We start from the raw sequence: 19,491 nt of genomic DNA on the forward strand, positions 1-19,491 counted from the left end.
GGGCTGCAACACGTGTGAAAGTGGGCACTGTGCATGTTAGATGCCCTATGGAATGCAGAGTAGCCAGGGGTGGTGCTGGTCTCCTAATAGCCCTATGTCATATCTGCCAGGCCTGTGCATGTTCTTAAATACCCTTGCCATTAAAGATGTCACTAGACCCCTATGAATAGACTGCCACAGTAAGAATCTGAATAATCTAATGTTAAAGAATTCTAAAGGCAGTCCCTTCCTTATATACTGAACAACATTTTGCCTGACATGAATGTCTACCACACAAGGCCCAGTGCTGGAGATGCTTCTTGTACATTAACACCAACAATATTTACTGCACAGAATTCTTGCAATGCAGTATAAGAATCCTCTGGAGTTCAGTCCTTACAAGGACTATAAAACGTAGCACAGTAGGGTCCCTTTGTGGAGCAAGTATTTTACAAAGCTGGCACAGACTAAACATTTCCATTTTTTGTCTGAACATGCCTTAGAAGGAATAATTTCTAAGTCATGCAGCAATTAGTTAAGGCATGTGGGTGCAGATGTCCTTCCGCAGCTCTGAATGCTGCATGTTGTTGCGAGCTCTTCTGTATTTCAGTTCACTCTCACCCTAACCTGAAATTCTTATGTTCAGCTGTAAGAAGCCTGAAAAGATTTTTTTTTTTTAAACCCAGCATTTAAAGGTCAGTATAATAGAACATCTCAGTCATGCATTTTAATATGGAAATCTAAAGACTAAAGACAACAAGGAATTTGGCCTTTAGTTCTTTAAGACTTATTATAGGAGTTTCTTTAATTATTAACTTATTAAAAATGAATCTGTCCATATAAAGTATCTTTTGTTATTGAAGGAAATGTAATACACAGGAACATATTTAATATCCTATTGAAATGAAGGGGGAAAAAAGCAAACAAAGGCAAGAAAAGAAAGCATGCATAAATCAGAGACAGAGTATAGATAACTCCTGGCTATTTAACAAAGTGCCACACAGAGAAACCTTTCTTCAGAGAGCTCTCTGTTTCTGAACCCTACTCAGACATGATTGAGTGTATTTCTTGAGGTAGTACAAGCCTATACATATCAGCCTCCCTCAGAGCAACAAATGATACAACGTAAAGACTCTACCGGTAGAAGGGTCTGGATCAGTAGACAGCACAAACTATCCCAGTTTGCAGCTGATATGCTGCTGCTGTGGACTGCTTTCCTCTTTTATGTATTTGCACGTGAAATGGTTCAGCTAACCATGGCTGAGCTAACCAGAAAGATGTGGAAGGGGCAAAAGACAAGAGAGGTAACAGGGCAAAAGTAGAATGCAATGCGTGAGCGAAGTGAGGTCAACCAGCAAGGGGAAACTTAGTGAGGACGAGGCCGAGGGGAGCGGAGGAGGCAGCCAAGTTGTGAGGGGAAGTGAATGCCCCGGGACAGAGCTCTGTAAGGAACACTGCTAACTTCTACTCCGGGAGAATAACCTAACGCTGAGTCTACTCCGTCATGGCATGAGGAAGAGGGTAGCACTTTCATGCAGCCCCAGAAATCACAGACTGAGTGACAAAGTTAGGCTGGCAGAGATCTCTGGAGATCAGCTAGTCCAAATGCCTGCTCCAAGGAGGACTAATTGCAGGGTCAGATGACGCTCTAGTGTCTTACTGCCCTCATCATGAAGAATTATTTTCACTTTATAACCAGCAGGAATTTCCCTTGATGTAAATTGTGACTATAGCCTCCTGCTCTTTTGCTGTGCAGGTCTGAGAAGAGCCTGGCTCTGCCTTCCTTCTACCCTCCTTTTAGGTTGTGGAAGATTGCTAATGGATGCCCTTTCTTTTCCCAAGGCTAAACAACCCCAGCTCCTCCAGCTTCCTCCTGTGTCATATATAACAGCCTCCTAACAATCCTACAGGTCCTCTGACAGAAACTCTTCAGTTTGTCTGCATGTTCTGTACCAGGGGCCCAGGTTTTCAAAAACAGACTTACATGTGCGGATTAGAGGGAAATAATATTTTCCACCAACCTGCTGGCTACACTCTTGCTTATGCAGCTCAGTATATTATGCAAGATGAAACACCAAGGAAGATGACCAGCCTGGCTGAACAGGGATCTTTTGCTAAGACTCAAGAAAGAAAGGAGGGTTTATCATCTCTGGAAGAAAGGGCAGGCAACTCAGGAGGAGTACAGGGATCTTGTTAGGTCATGCAGAGAGGAAATTAGAAAGGCAAAAGCTCAGCTAGAACTCAATCTGGCCACTATTGTAAGAGACAACAAAAAATGTTTTTACAAACATGTTAACAACAAAGAGAGCCAAGGAGAATATCTACCCTTTAATGGATACAGAGGGGAACATTGCCACCAGAGGTGAGGAAAAGGCTGAGGTAATTAATGCCTTCTTTGCCTCAGTCTTTAATAGAGACACCAGTTATCCTCAGGGTACTCTGCCCCCTGAGCTGGAAGGCAAGGATGAAGAGCAGAATATACCCCCCATAATCCAGGAGGAAATAGTTAGTGACCTGCTACATCACCTGGACACTTACAAATCTATGGGACCAGATGGGATCCACCCAAGAGTACTGAGGGAGCTGGTGGAGGAGCTTGCCAAGCCACACTCCATCATTTATCAGCAATACTAGTCAATGGGGAAGGTCCCGGATGTCTATTTACAAGAAGGGTTGGAGGGAGGATCCGGGAAACTACAGGCTTGTCAACTTGACCTCGGTACTGGGGAAGATTATGGAACAGTTCATTGAGTGCACTCACATGGCATGTGCAGGACAACCAGGGGATCAAGCCCAGTCAGCATGGGTAGCATGGGTTTATGAAAGGCAGGTCCTGCTTGACCACCCTGATCTCCTTCTATGACCAGGGGACCTGCCTAGTGGATGAGGGAAAGGCTGTGGAAGTTGACTACCTGGACTTTAGTAAGGCCTTTGACACTGTCTCTCACAGCATACTCTTTGAGAAGCTGGTGGCTCATGGCTTAGACAAGTGTACTCTTCACTGGGTGAAAAACTGGCTGGATGGCCGAGCCCAAAGGGTTGTGGTGAATCGAATTAAATCCAGTTGGCGGCCAGTCACAAGTGGTTTTCCCCAGGGCTCAGTATTGGGGCCAGTTCTCTTTAATATCTTTATCAATGACCTGGACAAGGGGATCAAGTGCACCCTCAGTAAGTTTGCTGACAACACCAAGTTGGGAGGGAGGGTTGATCTTTTGAGGGTAGGAAGGCTCTACAGAGGGATCTGGACAGGCTGGATCGATGGGTCAAGGCCAACTGCATGAGATTCAACAAGGCCAAGTGCCGGGTCCTGCACTTGGGTCACAACAACCCCATGCAGCGCTACAGGCTTGGGGAAGAGTGGCTGGAAAGCTGCCTGGCGGAAAAGGACCTGGGGGTATTGGTTGACAGCCGGCTGAATATGAGCCAGCAGTGTGCCCAGGTGGCCAAGAAGGCCAACGGCATCCTGGCCTGCATCAGAAATAGTGTGGCCAGCAGGAGCAGGGAGGTGATCGTTCCCCTGTACTGGGCACTGGTGAGGCTGCACCCCGAGTACTGTGTTCAGTTTTGGGCCCCTCATTGCAGGAAAGGTGTTGAGGTGCTGGAGCGTGTGCAGAGGATGCCAACCAAGTTGGTGAGGGGCCTGGAGCACAAGTCTTATGAGGAGCAGCTGAGGGAACTGGGGTTCTTTAGTCTGCAGAAAAGGAGGCTGAGGGGACACCTTATTGCTCTCTACAACTACCTGAAAGGAGGTTGTAGTGAGGTGGGTACTGGTCTCTTCTATCAAGTAACTAGTGCTAGGACGAGAGGAAATGGCGTTAAGTTGTGGCAGGGGAGGTTTAGTTTGGATATTAGGAAAAATTTCTTTACTGAAAGGGTTTTCAGGCATTGGAACAGGCTGCCCAGGGAAGTGGTTGAGTCACCATCCCTGGACATATTCAAAAAGCATGTATACAAGGCACTTCAGGACATGTTTTAGTGGGCATGGTTGATGGTTGGACTCGATGATCTTAAAGGTCTTTTCCAACCTAAATGATTCTATGATTCTATGATTGTTAGCCTTCATTGCTGATACACATTCAGCTTGTGTACCAGGATCCTACCTCTCTTCCACAGAGCTGCTACCCAGACAGTCAGTCCCTGGCCATTACAATCATGTATATATATTCCACCCAGATGCAGGGCTTTGCATTTTTTTCTGTTGAACTTTCTGAAGTTCCTTTCACTCCATTTCTTCAGCCTATGTTCCCCTAAATAGCAGCTCTGGACTCCCCTTTATCAATTGCTCCCCCAATTTTGGTATCATGTACAAACTCACAGAGGGTTTGCTCTGTCCCATTATCCAGACCCATTATCTCTTGTTGATGAGGATGTTAAATAGCATTGGCTCTAACATTGCCTTCTGAGGAACACCACTTGTAACTGGCTGCCAGTTAGAAAGAAGAGAGTGGGAAAATAATGATACCTCCTCGTAGTGGAACCTTATTCATGCTGAATTTAATCTTTCCTCATCACTTCCCAAAGCCTTTTTATCTGCTGTGCATATTTTTTTCTTCTAGTGTTCCTGGTCCTTCAAGGCTTTGTTTTAGCTTCCACATTATCTTAGGTATCTACAAAAAAACTCAATCACCTGACAACAGCTGGTTCCATTCATTGGCTTGAGCAGTTGTTGTGAGAGGGAGTCACACTCTGTTACCCAACACAGGAGGAATGAATTACACTATTATTACCTGGTTATGCTAAACTAAAGGCATTACACTGAAAACTAGCCTAGAGCCAAGCTAATGCTTTCTGAAGTACTGATGGGGTTGAAAAGTTTTCATATAGAATCATAGAATCATAGAATAGTTTGGGTTGGAAGGCAACTTGAAGGTGATCTAGTTGCAATCACCCTGCCATGGGCAGGGATGCCTTACACTAGACCAGGTTGCTGAAAGCCCCATCCAACCTGGCCTTGGACACTTCCAGGGATGGGGCAGCCACAACTTGTCTGGGAAACCTCTTCCAATGTCTCACCATGCACATCATAAAACACTTCTTTCTTATTTCTGATGTAAATCTACCCTCTTTCAGTTTAAAACCACTACCCCTCATGCTATCATTACACTCCCTGTTAAAAAGTCCCTCCCCATCTTTCCTGTAGGCCCCATTTAGGTACTGGAAGGCTGCAATAGGGTGTCTCCAGAGCCTTCTCTTCTCTAGGCTAAATAACCCCAACTCTCTCAGCCTGTCCTCATAGAGGAGATGTCAGAAGCTACATTTTTCTTCCAAAATGAGGGAGAGGGGGATTCTTCAGCATTATGTCAACTGAGAAAATCTTATTAAAAGGACTCGTGTAGGGAAAGCATGAACAGCAAGGAAATATATGTTTAAAGGTTTTGATTCAATTCACCACTATTTGTATCTATTTCAAGAACTGTTGTTAAAAGCAACACAAGTGGTGTAAAGTACTGACAGGACAAGGACTTTCAGAATTTCCAAGATCCTTGTTATTTCTGATTATACATAAACTGGATCTGCACAACTTCTTTTGCTTTTTCAAGGAATAGTTTAATTTCCCATAAAAAGGGAGGGAGGGTGGGGAGGATGGGAAAGTAAAGAAAGTTGTTATTCTAGTCCCTGAACTGTATTAGTTGGCATAAAAAGAAACCAAGTCTTAACATCCTTTTTCTGAGGCCTGATCCTTCTGCTCTGTTGCATTTAAGCCTCTCATCCTGAGCAGATGCAGAGAAGAGAGTTAAAGACCTGCTAAAAAAGTTCAATACTAATCCTTTCTTTAAGTTTCATGCCAGGGGCAAGTAATATTATATGCAAATCTGCACACAGCGGCAAGTTGAGGAAACCTGGATCTCTAAGAAATCTTGTGGACATAAACCAACAAAGAATATTTGGAACACACTTGTTTGTCAGTGAAGAAACTGATATCCTGGAAGTGCTTGTAGGGACAAAGGTTAACAGAAATTTAAGCCCAGCCATAAGAAATCTTCATCATACAAGTGGCCAGTTCCACCTACATGTGTTACAAGGAGAAAATGGAACATAAGGAACAGTTTAGAGATTAAAAATATGCATTTCCAAAGGAATAATTGTAAACTATTACAATTACAATTGTAACATTGTATTGTTACATATCTCCACTTGAGGCACAGACAAAAACAACACAGACCTCACCCTTCCTACTTTATCACAAGCAATTTGCAGCAAATGTAAGACCAGTGTTTCTCAAGAGGTTTGGTCCATAATTCCATGAAATAAGCCCTGATCTACATTCAAACCCTTTCCTGAGGTATATGAATAGTATTTTGGAGCAACACAGCCTATTGACGTTTTCACTGTGACATTTTAACACTTGAATCAGAAATTTGTGTTTGCCAATGCCAGAATCAAAAATTTAATTCTCCTCTACTGAACTGAATCCTTTTGATTTGAATTTCAAAATAGTTTTTGCAGTTTTCCAAATCTTAAAATGAATCCACTACAAAAAATGAGACAGAAGGATAAAAATAAGGATAAAACCAAAAACAATTCTAACATCTAACTAGACCAGAAAACCAGGTAACATTTTCTCCCAGTAATAACTTGTGAACCTAAGGTTCAAACCGTTATAACAATCCGTCCACTTTATTAATATATTTTAGGGAAGCTCTTTTGGAAGGTAAGAACTAGAATGATACAGGGGCCTCAATTATCCATGAAGTTTTGAGAACGCAGATCTAGTGAGAATAATAAATTGAGAAGTTTTATGGCCAAAACAAATATCTGTGATTCTCTCCTGTGGCTCATTTAAGTTTTTATTATGTTGCCACCAGTCCCGTATGCTGTTTTCATTAGTGATTCAGCAAATAGGGTAGTCTTCATGATCCCTGACTCTGCCTCTTATCTGAGTATATGTGGAGCATCCTTGGTGCATTACACAACTCTCCAGAGTGCTAAGCACAAAAGCCGGTCCCTGTATTTTAGAGCAAGAAAGGAGATTGGGGAGAAGAGGAGAAGGAAGAGACAGGGCCATGATTCTGATCCCATCGACCTGTCTGGCTGTGCTTGAGCAAGGGCAACCTATGTTCTATAAAATGTAGCAGACAGCAGGCAGTTTTTTTAAGGCATTAAAATAACTCAAATTTAATAGCATATATCATCTTCTACATTGAAATGAGCTTTCCCACCTGACAGCAGTTTAACCCTTTAGAGCTCATTCAGTTTCTTCATTCATTACGGTGTCCTTGGAAATCACTTCTTAGACAAGCTAGGGTGACCTGGATCTGAGGACACATACACTGGCAGACCCACTACAGCCTGAGACTCCACACTTTCTTGCTTGTAAGACAGTCTAAAGCCTTTCCACACAAAATGCTTCCCTCAGATCCTACCAGCACTACAAGGCCAGTAGGCCAGTTTTGAGTTGAATAGGATCAGTGAAGCCACCCCACAGAAATTCCTTTGGATTTCACATTTCTGCTGATGTGGGTGACCCACGGATGACTCTGCTTCTGAGTTCCTGATAGCCCCTGCAGCCCTTCCCCTTCTTGGATCTGACAGGGCTGTCCACATCTGCAGCCCTAACACACCAGACAACTAGAAATAGGAAGCAAAGTTCACTCTCCTTGCCCTAACCATGAAAACCAGACCTTTTAGAGGGTGTTTCAGCTGTAGAAGTCATCTCTTTACAAACTACCTATCACAATATTTTTTCTACAGGTTAGCAAATTGAGTTACCAAAAGCTGCAGTTACTTATCCGAGGCTGACCACTTAGCTGACTTAGCTTTCTCTGAAGACAAAGTATTAAAATTCAGTTCCCATATGAGGTACCTGATGCATGTAAAAGGTGGGGAACATTCTTTTGAGGCTTAACAGATATCTGTAAGATTTAGCACACACAGTCAATGTGAAAGAAATTTCTGCAGGATTAAGAGTTGTAAAATAGCTGTATAAATTAACAAATTTTCAGTCATGTATGCCATCCAGGACATGACTCTTCTGTATTATTACATGAGCTCTGTATGCAGTGCAGTATATGGCCAAGAAGAGAAGTGTCTCACAGCAACAGCTTTAAGATCACTCTGGTAATAAGCTGCCTGCACAGGACTTAGTAAATAAATACATCAATAAATATTTCTTTCCCTTTAGAATGGTGATAACTCAAAATGCTAAGTTAGCAATACTATGAAAGAAAACTAGGACCACTGGCATGGAATCCTAAAGCTTTCCACACTATCAGTCAGATTACCCAGACTAAGGGTAGGAGACACTTCTACTAAAGAAAAACATGTTTGTCAGAAATGGAAAGCATGGCACACGCCTCAAGCTCCAGCTCAAATATTAGTTTGCCTGCTCAAGGAGCCTTAAGGTCATGCAATTAAGTCTAGGCACCAAGACAGAAAGAGAGAGAAAGAGGAAGGGAAAGAGGAAGGGAAGGGGAGGGAAAGGGAGGGAAGGGGAGGGGAGGGGAGGGGAGGGGAGGAGTTTAGTGGATGTTTATGTTATTGACACAAATTTTGAGTGATCAAATACTGCTTAAGAATTTGCTCCAGACATTATTTATATGTTACATTTTCCTGAATTGGAGGATTTATGTCAGGGCAGGGCTGTTGTATAGCGCTGCAGTACTGCCTGATGTGCTGTCTGGATCATATAATGGGGGAGAGGCAGCAGTACCTTGAAGTACCACCTTCCCCCAGCACAAACCTCTCCATATTAGCACTGTGCTGATTCCAACTCCTTGAATTATATCAAATAGTTACTCTCTACACGGAGACATGTCATCAGTTCAGGGTGTTATAGCATGTAGCTATTAACCAGCTTCATTCTTCTGTGTATCTTTGGGAATTTTTGTTTCTAAATCAAGTTCTGTAGGAGTTAGATGAAATCTGTGATTATTTAAGAAGGGTGCCAGCGGATACAGAAGTGAACGATAACGTCAGTGTTGACGTGCAGTGCCATTTCTCTTCCTTGATGTTGCTGGTGAAGAAAGCATGACTATTAATAGATCTTTTTAAAATTAAAATGTCTTCATGTCTGCCCTCTTGTTAAACAGCCTCCCTCTTAGCCACTTTTGGGTTAAGGGGTATTCAGGGGTCCCTTAGTATCTGCTGTAATAGTTTGGGACCTGCTCTGAGTTACACACAATTTCTCATGGATAATGAAGAGGAGAGAGAGAGGAGAGCCACTAGACCCATTCTCAGTAAATACCCTCTGCCAGCAGCTGAAGTTTTAGCAGCAAAGAGCAGTTCTGGCAGCTTTAGACATAACCTTTTCCCTAAGGTTCCTGGAGACAATTTTCTTCTCTTTAATGCCCACAGAGCTGAGCACAAAAGCCATTCCACAATTCTCTTCTCACACATCAGTGTGGGAAAGCCAGTTCTTTATTTAACCATTCCTTCTGACACATAAGCACACACACCCCAACATAATATACATATGTAACATTAATGAACTGTTTAATTTAAAATACATTGAGTTTTGTCCTCTGTTTAGCCCTGGGGACTAACATATGACAAACCTGGCCTGACCTTTTTTCAAAACCTCGTTTTTTGTTTGCTAAGCCAAGAGGAGAAAGGTTTATGTTACTTTGGAAGAACTCCATGATTATGTGAAGAACAGCTCTGGCAGCATCCTATCCCTTATTTGGTCACCCATTTTTGGCTATGCCTTTGAGAAATGTGGAACAGGATTAATTTCCCCAACTATAAATGTCTACACTGTAGCCACCTACATCAGAGCTAGTCATCTGGACTCCCTGTGCAGTGGGAGGAAAGAAACAGTCACTTGTAAAATGCAATAAATCTTGCTTATTTTAGACATCATTCTTAGAATGAGATGAATCACTCTCTGCATGCATTTATTTTTCTTCATTTGCTATAAGACCTCAGAGATCTCAAAGACTACACTGTAGATAGCTGAAGATGAGCTGAATCCCACCCATCCATTATTATGACAGAGTCATTTATAAGCACAATGTTGTACTATCACCTTTTTTATTTCACATTGGTGTGATGTTTTTAAGTGCTTCTGAAGCTTATTAATTTGTAAATGGTTTTTGACAATGAGTTTAAATGTCGTTAACATACTGAAATGTGCAAACTGTGTGAGGAAACCATTGTTCCCTTCTCTGCTTTAAAGAATCATAACCCTTCAGCTAGACAAGTATGGTTGAAGCAATATAACCAGTTCAGGATATATGCAATTATCTCAATATAAAGAGCTCATGTCTTTTATTCTAGACCAAGAAGGGCAACAATAATCATATATTGAAATAAGGCATTTTTATACAAGGAAAACTAGTCATCCTATGGACTTTACTGGCATAACTATGTATATTAAAAACACCAAACTCTGGTCTTGTTACATGTTTGTGTAGCTCAGGCCTTAGGAGAAACACATTTTAACAGTGCTCTTGAATATTTCATGCCTCTGAGCTTGTCCAAAACGTGCTGCTTTAGTGCTGAATCTGCAAACATGGGCAGCATAGTCCTCTTCCCTAACTTTTGGTGTCAACAATGTAGATACCTATCTCCAAGCTAGCAGACTTCCTTTATAGTCAATGAAGCAGGATGCCTTTTGGCATTTTAAGGGCACGATTCATCTGACCTATTTTAGACACATACTTTAAGAAGAGCTGAATCATGCATTAGAAATGCCTGTTTCTTTTCATTTACTGTAGTGTCCCAAAGACTAACACAGATGTACATTGCTCTCTCATATATTTCTGCTTTTCAGTGAGTCCCACCTCACTGTTTTGCCCAGTCTTTATCTTTCTGACCTTGTCCTTGTTAGTGAAACAGGACCACAGTGGAAGTACTCTCATAGGCATACCCATATAATTATTTTAGGAGCACAGCTCCTGGCATGATTTTGGCTCATGCCAAACAGCAGTCTCCCAAAGAGGGGAGGACCAAGGACCATGCTCTAAAGGCAGTTTGAATGCAGCAACCTTATTTTGAAGCATAAGAGATTTTAGGCCTATGGACATGAGCCATGCTATACCCTGCAGCTTTGAGGCTAGACAACTGTCCCTTTGGGTACTTCGACAACATGGTCACTATGATATCTGGCCACAGATTGGAGAGCTGATTCCAGGCAATAGCTAATCTCTACCTCACCAAAGGTGAAAGTTACTATATGCCAGTGTGTTCACTGCACTCAAGAACTTTTACAATGTGGAAAATACAGCCTGTGACAAGCTTTTAGTTTATGGCATTCATAAATGCCTTTTATGAAGCATGAAGAAATCCATTATCAGATTTTAAGTGAGCATGTTTCAAAAATGTCATTATGTCTGTGACTAACCAAACACCTATGATTAGTTCTTTTATTGCTGACATTTCTAAGAGAAAATGGAAATGTTCTGTGTGGTAACCATCTAGCTGGTTTTCTAATTGCAGTCTGAGAAGACCTGCACAAACATGTATTGATTGTCATCTATTCTTACAAAGCATAAAAGCTCTGTCAACCTTCTGGTCCCACTTCTCACATTTAGAGTTGTAGAGGGTTCACCACAGAGAAAGCCCTGCCCCACTATACCTGACTTTGCACATCAACAACTAGACGCAGACCTGTGGACTTCCTGGCAAATAGTCCCAATATGTGTGCCCATCTTTTCTGGCACAAGTGCTGGGATCTCCAATAGGTGAGTTTTCAAATGTGAGGATTAAGACTATGAATATATCTAGAAATTACCTTTGTTGAGGTGAAACATCAAATGTTAGAAAATACATAACTGCACTTAGGAAACTGAAATAAAGTAGAGCTATCTGCTCTCTCTAGTTTTGCTAGCACTGCTGGGCTTTATAATTCCTCCATGCTCACTGGCCAACAAAGGCAGTTGAATATTTTGGTAGCTGTGAGAACTCGTTACGGAAAACAAGTCAGAAGGCCAAATTCTGCTCACTTAGTAGTGGTGTAACTCTGGAGTGTATCTGCCCTAGTATTAGAATGGAAATAAAAAATGAAATACAGCTTAGTGCAGCAGAATTTGCTATTTAATCTTTTTTTTCCCAAAGCTGTTAGTGACATTACTGTAAACTCCTCACACAGACATTAAGTTCCTGAGACAGAAAGTTCTTGTACTCTGTAGGATGCCTACCCAATGGGACTCAGACTTCCATCCTTTAGGCTGTAGCATTATACAGAACTTAGAATGAAAACCCAAAACTGTCAAACATCATACAACTATCAGTTCATTTCCTTAGCAATCCTATCTATGCTCCAAATTCTATAATAGCTCCAGAGACACTACTTTTATCTCCCTGATAAATAAGATTTTTATTCCTTGTTCCTGCTGGGAAGCACAAGCCATTTTCTTACTACAAAATTTGCAGCAATTTTCCAATAGAGGATACAGTCCAAGAACCTTCATTAGTGTCAAGACAGAGACCTATTCCTTAGGTGATAAAAAAGGAAAGGACTCAATATCCAACATGTGCCTCCTGTTCAAATGTGCTCTTATTCCTAAATGTCCTTGTTTTGAGAAGGTTAAAATAGGACCCATCCAACCAGTTCTGAAGCACTGTTGTTTTGATAGCAGTTATAGTAAATTATGTCACGATAAAAGGAAGCTACACTTAATAGCTTAGTCTAAAACAGCCACAGCAAGATCCTACCAGGCTGTTTTGTGGCTTAACCAGCAGCTTGACATGAACAAAGTGAAAAAAGACAGGGGAGATCAGAGGCAAATAACTCTTCTTCCATCATTCTGCCAGGTCTACTATATCACTCCATGGATTATGTCAGAGAGGAGCAAATGTTCCCCACTGAAATCAAAGGCAATGCTTTTAATTATTACAAAAAAAGCTGGAGCAAAATTTCCATGAGATTTCTTGTTATAATCATTTGTTTGCGTTTTATTTACTTTGTTGCTTTTTCAGTATAGGCATTTTAAGGCAGAACTGAAAACAGATCACAGATAAGGCAAAACATGTCTGTTTAGGTCTCTATTTAAAAATATTTTTTGCTAAGAATCGTTGTGGTTCAATGCATTAGCACAGTTACCTAAAGGTTTTACTACCTATTCTGCCAGTAAATTGCCTTGAAGCCTGAAGTACCTTCTGGTTTAACATGCTGTCTACATGACATGCTGTAGCCTCTGATCTCAATGCCTTCTAGAGATGCAAACAGATAAACTTCAAAGAAAATATCATTCAGACATGTAGGTTTAGGAACTATCCACTTTTGTAGAGTCCTCTTTTTGCTCACTGACAAAACTTTACATATAGGAAAATAAAGCAAACATGTGAAGCAGCTTTAGGTATCGCGTATTATAAACATGTGCTCCTTGTATCAGCCTCTCCTAACTTTTTTAATGCAAATTTGCCCCAACATGCAATTATGCTGGTGGTCTCTCCTGGTCTACACAAGTCTACTGGCAGGACATTCCAGTCCTTAACATAAATTACTCTCATTTCTTGAATGAAAAGCTTTGAAGGCAAAAGGACATTTTCTTTAATGATGGTATCTATGCCTGCATGAGGATTTCTGCTGTGTCAGTTAGGATATCAGATTTAAATGCAGACCAAGCCAAAGACTGTGCCAGCTTTTCCATTAAAAAAAATTATCTCCAATTACTCATTGCTTCCTGAAATTGTTTGGTCATAATTGCCCTGGGCTAGTTTTTGCCCAGAGCTGTCATTCTGCTTCAGGATTTCAGCAAAGAGACTATCTCTAAATGTGCTTTATATCTGAGAAAGCTGAAATAAAAAAAAAACACTTTCCATACAATAATACATTTTCATTACTGGCCAAGGAACTTTGAGAATAAGAAATACTCTAGCAGAAAAAAATATTCCCCAATGAGGAAAAATGTCTTGAAAAATGTTTCTGGAAAAACTTCTGGTGATGTTACTGAGTTATGCAGAGTTCAAAATTGTATTTTGGGAATGATTCTAGTTTTGTCACTTTCTTACCCAAGCAGGACTATGTGTGCATGTGCAGCTGATATAGTGCACTGCTTGGGGAGGGACTGCAACACCCAAAAAGCACTATGATAAAGATATGCATTTGAACTGAGCGTTCAATATTGATAGATGGTTCAATATTGATCGGAATTTCTCCAAGGAATATATTAAATGGAATCATAATTAGGAAGAAAAAAAGTCAATGTTTGCTACCCATATTCTTTACTCTTGAAAAGTATTCAGGGTGGGAATTGCATTAACTTGTATTCTGAAGGCTATAAATCAGCAAAAGGTGAAATTATGGTGTAATTCTCATGAACATATTTTAATGACCCTTCTTTTTTGCCAGATACTGTACTACACATGTATGATCACAAGGTAGTTCTTAATATATGACACATGACTCTTTATTCAAGCTCTCATTCAACATATCTGCATCTTTGATGAATTCATGAGCTTCCCAAGTCTACCCAATGACTGTTACAAAAAGGCCTAATATGGTTCGAAGAGGAGCAAATGCTTAAGTCAGAGAATCTAAGTCAGAATTGTATGACCTGTATACAGTGTCCTGCTGTAAATATTTCTGCAATTTCTCTCCTACTGAATATGTTACTCATTCCTCACCACAGATCAGAGTTTCGTGAAAGCTTTAAAGGAAGCAATAAACAGGATGAGAAGCCTAACACCCCCACCCCCCAATTAAATGTCTTGGAATAGAAGAATAAATGTCCGAAGGCTGGAATGCTATCTTGAAGCTATAATAACAGTGCAAATCCTATTGCCCTCAAAGGAATAAAATCAGAAAACAGAATCCTACAGGTTCAACCTGCATAAATGCACATCTAGCCCTGCATACATTTCTGTTCCACAGGAAAATCATTCTGAGCATGGACAGGTGATTATGTGTCTTCGAATACCTGACACAGGCCTAGTAATTAAATTTCTAACCAAACATCCTTCCATCCCCATTCCCTTAATTAAAGAGAGTTGTTCCACTTCTTTTCTGGAGCCCAGAATGTTTCTCTGTCTCCATGCCATAACCCAAAATCCTAGAAGTGTTCCCATTATCAGAGCTCAGTGAGAAAACAGAAGACAGGGACTCCTTGTAGGAACAAATCCCACTCATTTAAGACAAAACACAGCGTGTGATCTTAACATGTGAGTTTGGCACCGTGCAATGTGGGTGTGTCCTTATCTCACATGGAGGTTATGGCCTTGCATGTAATTTTGTTTTTTTTGCTTTGGTCACTTCTCCTTATTAATGTCTGTACAATGGGGTCACTGTTCCTTTCAAGCAGAGTCGTAGGATCTAATACAAATACAATCACAGACCATAAGACTTGCATCTGCAATCAGATCCATGAAATTCAGGGTGTAGATGAAAGATTAGGCAGAAAATATGTGGAGACTGCTGCCAGAACTATCCCAAATAAAAAATGACAGGAACTACCCATCTGTTTAGTATCTCAGTTTCAATCCTCAGGCTTGACAAGCAGAGGTACAGTGTAGAATAACTAACACCTGACCAGGCTGTGAATATTTTCAGACATCAGTGAGAGATCTGTTTAGAGATTCTTCATGTGTGAAGATCCATTTTTAAAGTTACCTCACCTTCACTTCAGTCACTGCAGTCTTAACTATGAAGCACACTGAGCTAACTTATGAAGATATTTATAGATTCCCCCACAAAACCAGTACTGCAAGTTTGCTAAAGAGATTTTTCATTTCTTTGCTTCTAATACACCCAATATGTTAGAAGCAACTCATCTGGCTCCCATTTGGGATAACTTCAAATACACATGCAGAAATTCCATGCTAAGAAACTCCTTGTAAGTGGAGAGATCTATTTTCCTATTTCAGTACTAATTGAACAATGTTAGTCTTGTCCCATAGAATCTGAAGTACAAAGACAATTTGGCCAGATTAATCCTTTGTCTCACAACACACCCAAAGCATACACAGACACCTTAGGCTTGCACACCCTGGTCTGGTTTATTGCTGTAATTAAGCACTAGACCTGTCTACAACATTTTTTTTTTTTAACTGAAGTGGTTTAACAACAAGCACTATCAAACTTTGCTTTGCAGTTTTATCCAACCCCAGTCTCAAAAGCAACACCATAATGCCTTGCAGGTGAATGTAAAAGAAAAGCTCTGTTCCTTGAGGCTCTCTTGGAGTTGGAAAAGATGGAAGATATAAAATAAACTGTCCATGCACATAGCCAACAATGGCTAATTTTCTGTCTGGAAAACAGCTGCAGTAGAATTTACAAATGGAAATAGAGATAATTAAATTCCTTAGGCACTCTAAGAGACTTCTGACCAATTTCTCTGGGTTTATTTCCAACTCTATCAAAACGTATGGAAAAGCTACAAATGCAACACAGTAGTTTTCTAAATAAATTGTGTGCCCATATAAGCTTAAAATGTATCCAACTCCTTTCAGTTATTATTTAGTAATACTTAATTGAAAGGATAGATCAAGACTTGTGTTTTTTCAGTGTAGATGCCACAGCTGGGATCCTACTGCTGATGAAAGGGGTCAGTCAAACTGTAATATTGGAGGGCCATTACCAACCATGTTCTTCTCTGATAGGTACATCATTATCCTGGCTTTTTTCCCCTCCTATGCTGGCCCTCTGATCAAAACATAAGCTATGCCACTGCCCTAGGCAAGGAGCAGTTAAAGCAGGCTATTAGAGAAGGAGAGCTGTTCCTGCTCACCAAGGTGCACTGGCTGTTCATTGCATCTCATCAGAGTGAAGCACCAGAGAAGCAGCTCTTCCAGTGCTGTCTGAAGAACAGGGACAACTGAATTCCTCGGCGCACACAGCATTGATGTATGCACATATGCCTCATAATGCCAGAGAGACACTGCTTGGGGAGGGATCTCTATGCATAACTGCAACACCCAAAAAGCACTATGATAAAGATATGCATTTGAACTGAGCATTCAATATACAGAATGATACAGACAACTTTAAAAATGTAATATAAGAACAACTGCCCTTGGTGAGACAAAAGTCTGTCTAGCCTCGTATCCTGTTTCATGCAGTGACCCAGAATGGATATCTTACCAAACCCAATAAGAACATGGTAAATGTACTGTAACAGTTCACACAGTGCACTCCCCAATTCCATTTTATGGAACTGCTGGTTCAGAGGTGTTTGTCCTCATGATTAATAGCTCTTGATGGTTACCCAGGATATGGAGAAGGCTGAGGTACTCAGTAACTTTTTTGCCTCAGTCTTCCCTGGCAAGTGTGCCAGCTACACCACCCAGGTCACAGAAGCCAAAAGCAGGGACTGGGAGAATGAAGCGCTGCCCACCATAGAAGAAGATCAGGTTCAAGACCATCTAAGGAACCCGAAGGTGCACAAGTCCATGGGACCTGATGAGATGCACCTGCAGGTCCTGAGGGAACTGATGGATGAGTGGCTAAGCCACTATCCATCATATTTGAGAACTCGTGGCAGTCTGGGGAAGTTCCCACTGATTGGAAAAGGAGAAACATAACCCCCATTTTTAAAAAGGGGAAAAAGGAAGACCTGGGGAACTACAGGCCAGTCAGTCTTACATCTGTGCCCTGCAAGATCATGGAGCAGATCCTCCTGGAAACTACGCTAAGGCACATGGAAAATAAGGAGGCGGTTAGTGACAGACAACATAGCTTCACTAAGGACAAATCGTGCCTGACAAATCTGGTGGCCTTCTACGATGGAATTATAGCATTGGTGCATAAGGGAAGAGCAGCTGACGTCATCTACCTGGACTTGTGCAAAGCATTTAACACTGTCCCACACAACATCCTCATCTCTAAATTAGAAAGACATGGATTTGAAGGATGGACCAGTCAGTGGATAAGGAATTGCCTGGATGGTCGCACTCAAAGAGTTGCAGTCAACGGCTCGATGTGCAAGTGGAGACCAGTGAAAGTGGCATTCCTCAGGGGCTGGTATTGGGACTGGCACTGTTTAACATCTTTGTCAGTGAAATGGACAGTGGGATTGAGTACACCTCAGCAAGTTTACCAATGACACCAAGCTGTGCGGTGTGGTTGACACGCTGGAGGGAAGGGATGCCATCCAGAGGGACCTTGACAGGCTTGAGAGGTGGGGCCGTGTGAACCTGATGAAGTTCAAGGAGGCCAAGTGCAAGGTCCTGCACATGCGTCTGGGCAATCCCAAGCACAAATACAGGCTGGGTGGAGAATGAATTGAGAGCAGCCCTGAGGAGAAGGACTTGGGGGTATTGGTGGACAAAAAACTGAAAATGAGCTGTCGATGTGCTCTCACAACCCAGAAAGCCAACCATATCCTGAGCCGCATCAAAGGAAGTATGACTAGCAGGTCGATGGAGGTGATTCTGCCCCTCCACTCCACTCTCGTGAGACCCCACCTGGAGTACTGTGTTCAGCTCTGGGGCCTCCAATATAAGAAGGACATGGACCTGTTTGAGCAGGCTGAGAGAAGGGCCACAAAGATGATCAGAGTGCTGGAGCATCTCTCCTATGAAAACAGGCTGAGAGTTGGGGTTGTTTAACCTGGGGAAGAGAATACTCCAGGTAGACCTTATTGCAGCCTTCCAGTTCCTAAAGAGGGCCTGCAAGAAAGCTGGAGAGGGACTTTTTACAAGGACATGTAGTGATAGGACAAGGGGTAATGGCTTTAAACTGAAGGAGACTAGATTTAGATTACATGTAAGGAAGAAATTCTTTACTATGACGGCAGTAAGACACTGGAATAGGTTGTCCAGAGAGGTCGTGGATGCCCCGTCCCTGCAAGGATTAAAGGCCAGGTTGGATGGGGCTTTGAGCAACCTGGTCTAGTGCAAGGCATGCCTGCCCATGGAAGGGGGGTTGGAACTAAATGGTCTTTAAAGTCCCTTCCAACCCAAACCATTCTATGACTTTATGACTTTTTTCTATGTTTTCTCTAAAAGTGGCTTCCACAAGCATGTAATCTTTCAACATTCTCAGCATCCTGCAGCACCAAACTCCACAGATTAACTACATGCTATCTTGACAAATATCTCCCTTTCTTGTGTTGAAAGTGCCATCTGAAAATTTCCTCTTTGCCTTCTCCTTGACTGTCAGCTAGTATATATATGTAATTCTTTATTTACCTTTCCCACTGTTCTCTGTGTTCTTTTTATTTCTCTTTACTATTTTGGGGGAAGTGGGAGGTAACTGGAACTATATGGAGTTTTCAAGGAATGTGTGTATCATGGATTTCTACAGGACTTTTTCTGTGCTGTTCATTATTTCTTTTCTGAACATTAATATCCTATGTAGGTTTTTGATTGCTTTTGTTTGTTATTGAACACTTAGATGAAGTTCTCAGTGAACTGTCCACAGTGGCCTCAAAATATTTTTTTTCTAAATGATATTAGTTAATGCAAAGATTTTTTGTTACATATAGCTTCCCAAGACAGTTTCCCTGAACACATTACATTCATTTATCAGCATTTAATTTCATTTGCCATTTTATAGTGCAGTCACTGATCATGGAACTTCCCTGCAACTCTTTGGATCACCACACATCATCATGTTCACCCTGTTCCCAAATTATTCTTGGCTGTGTTTAACAGCACAGGATTCATCACAGCTTTTTAGGGACTATACTAAGA

This window comes from Haliaeetus albicilla, chromosome Z, assembly GCF_947461875.1.
Source record: "Haliaeetus albicilla chromosome Z, bHalAlb1.1, whole genome shotgun sequence".
Taxonomy (NCBI): domain Eukaryota; kingdom Metazoa; phylum Chordata; class Aves; order Accipitriformes; family Accipitridae; genus Haliaeetus; species Haliaeetus albicilla.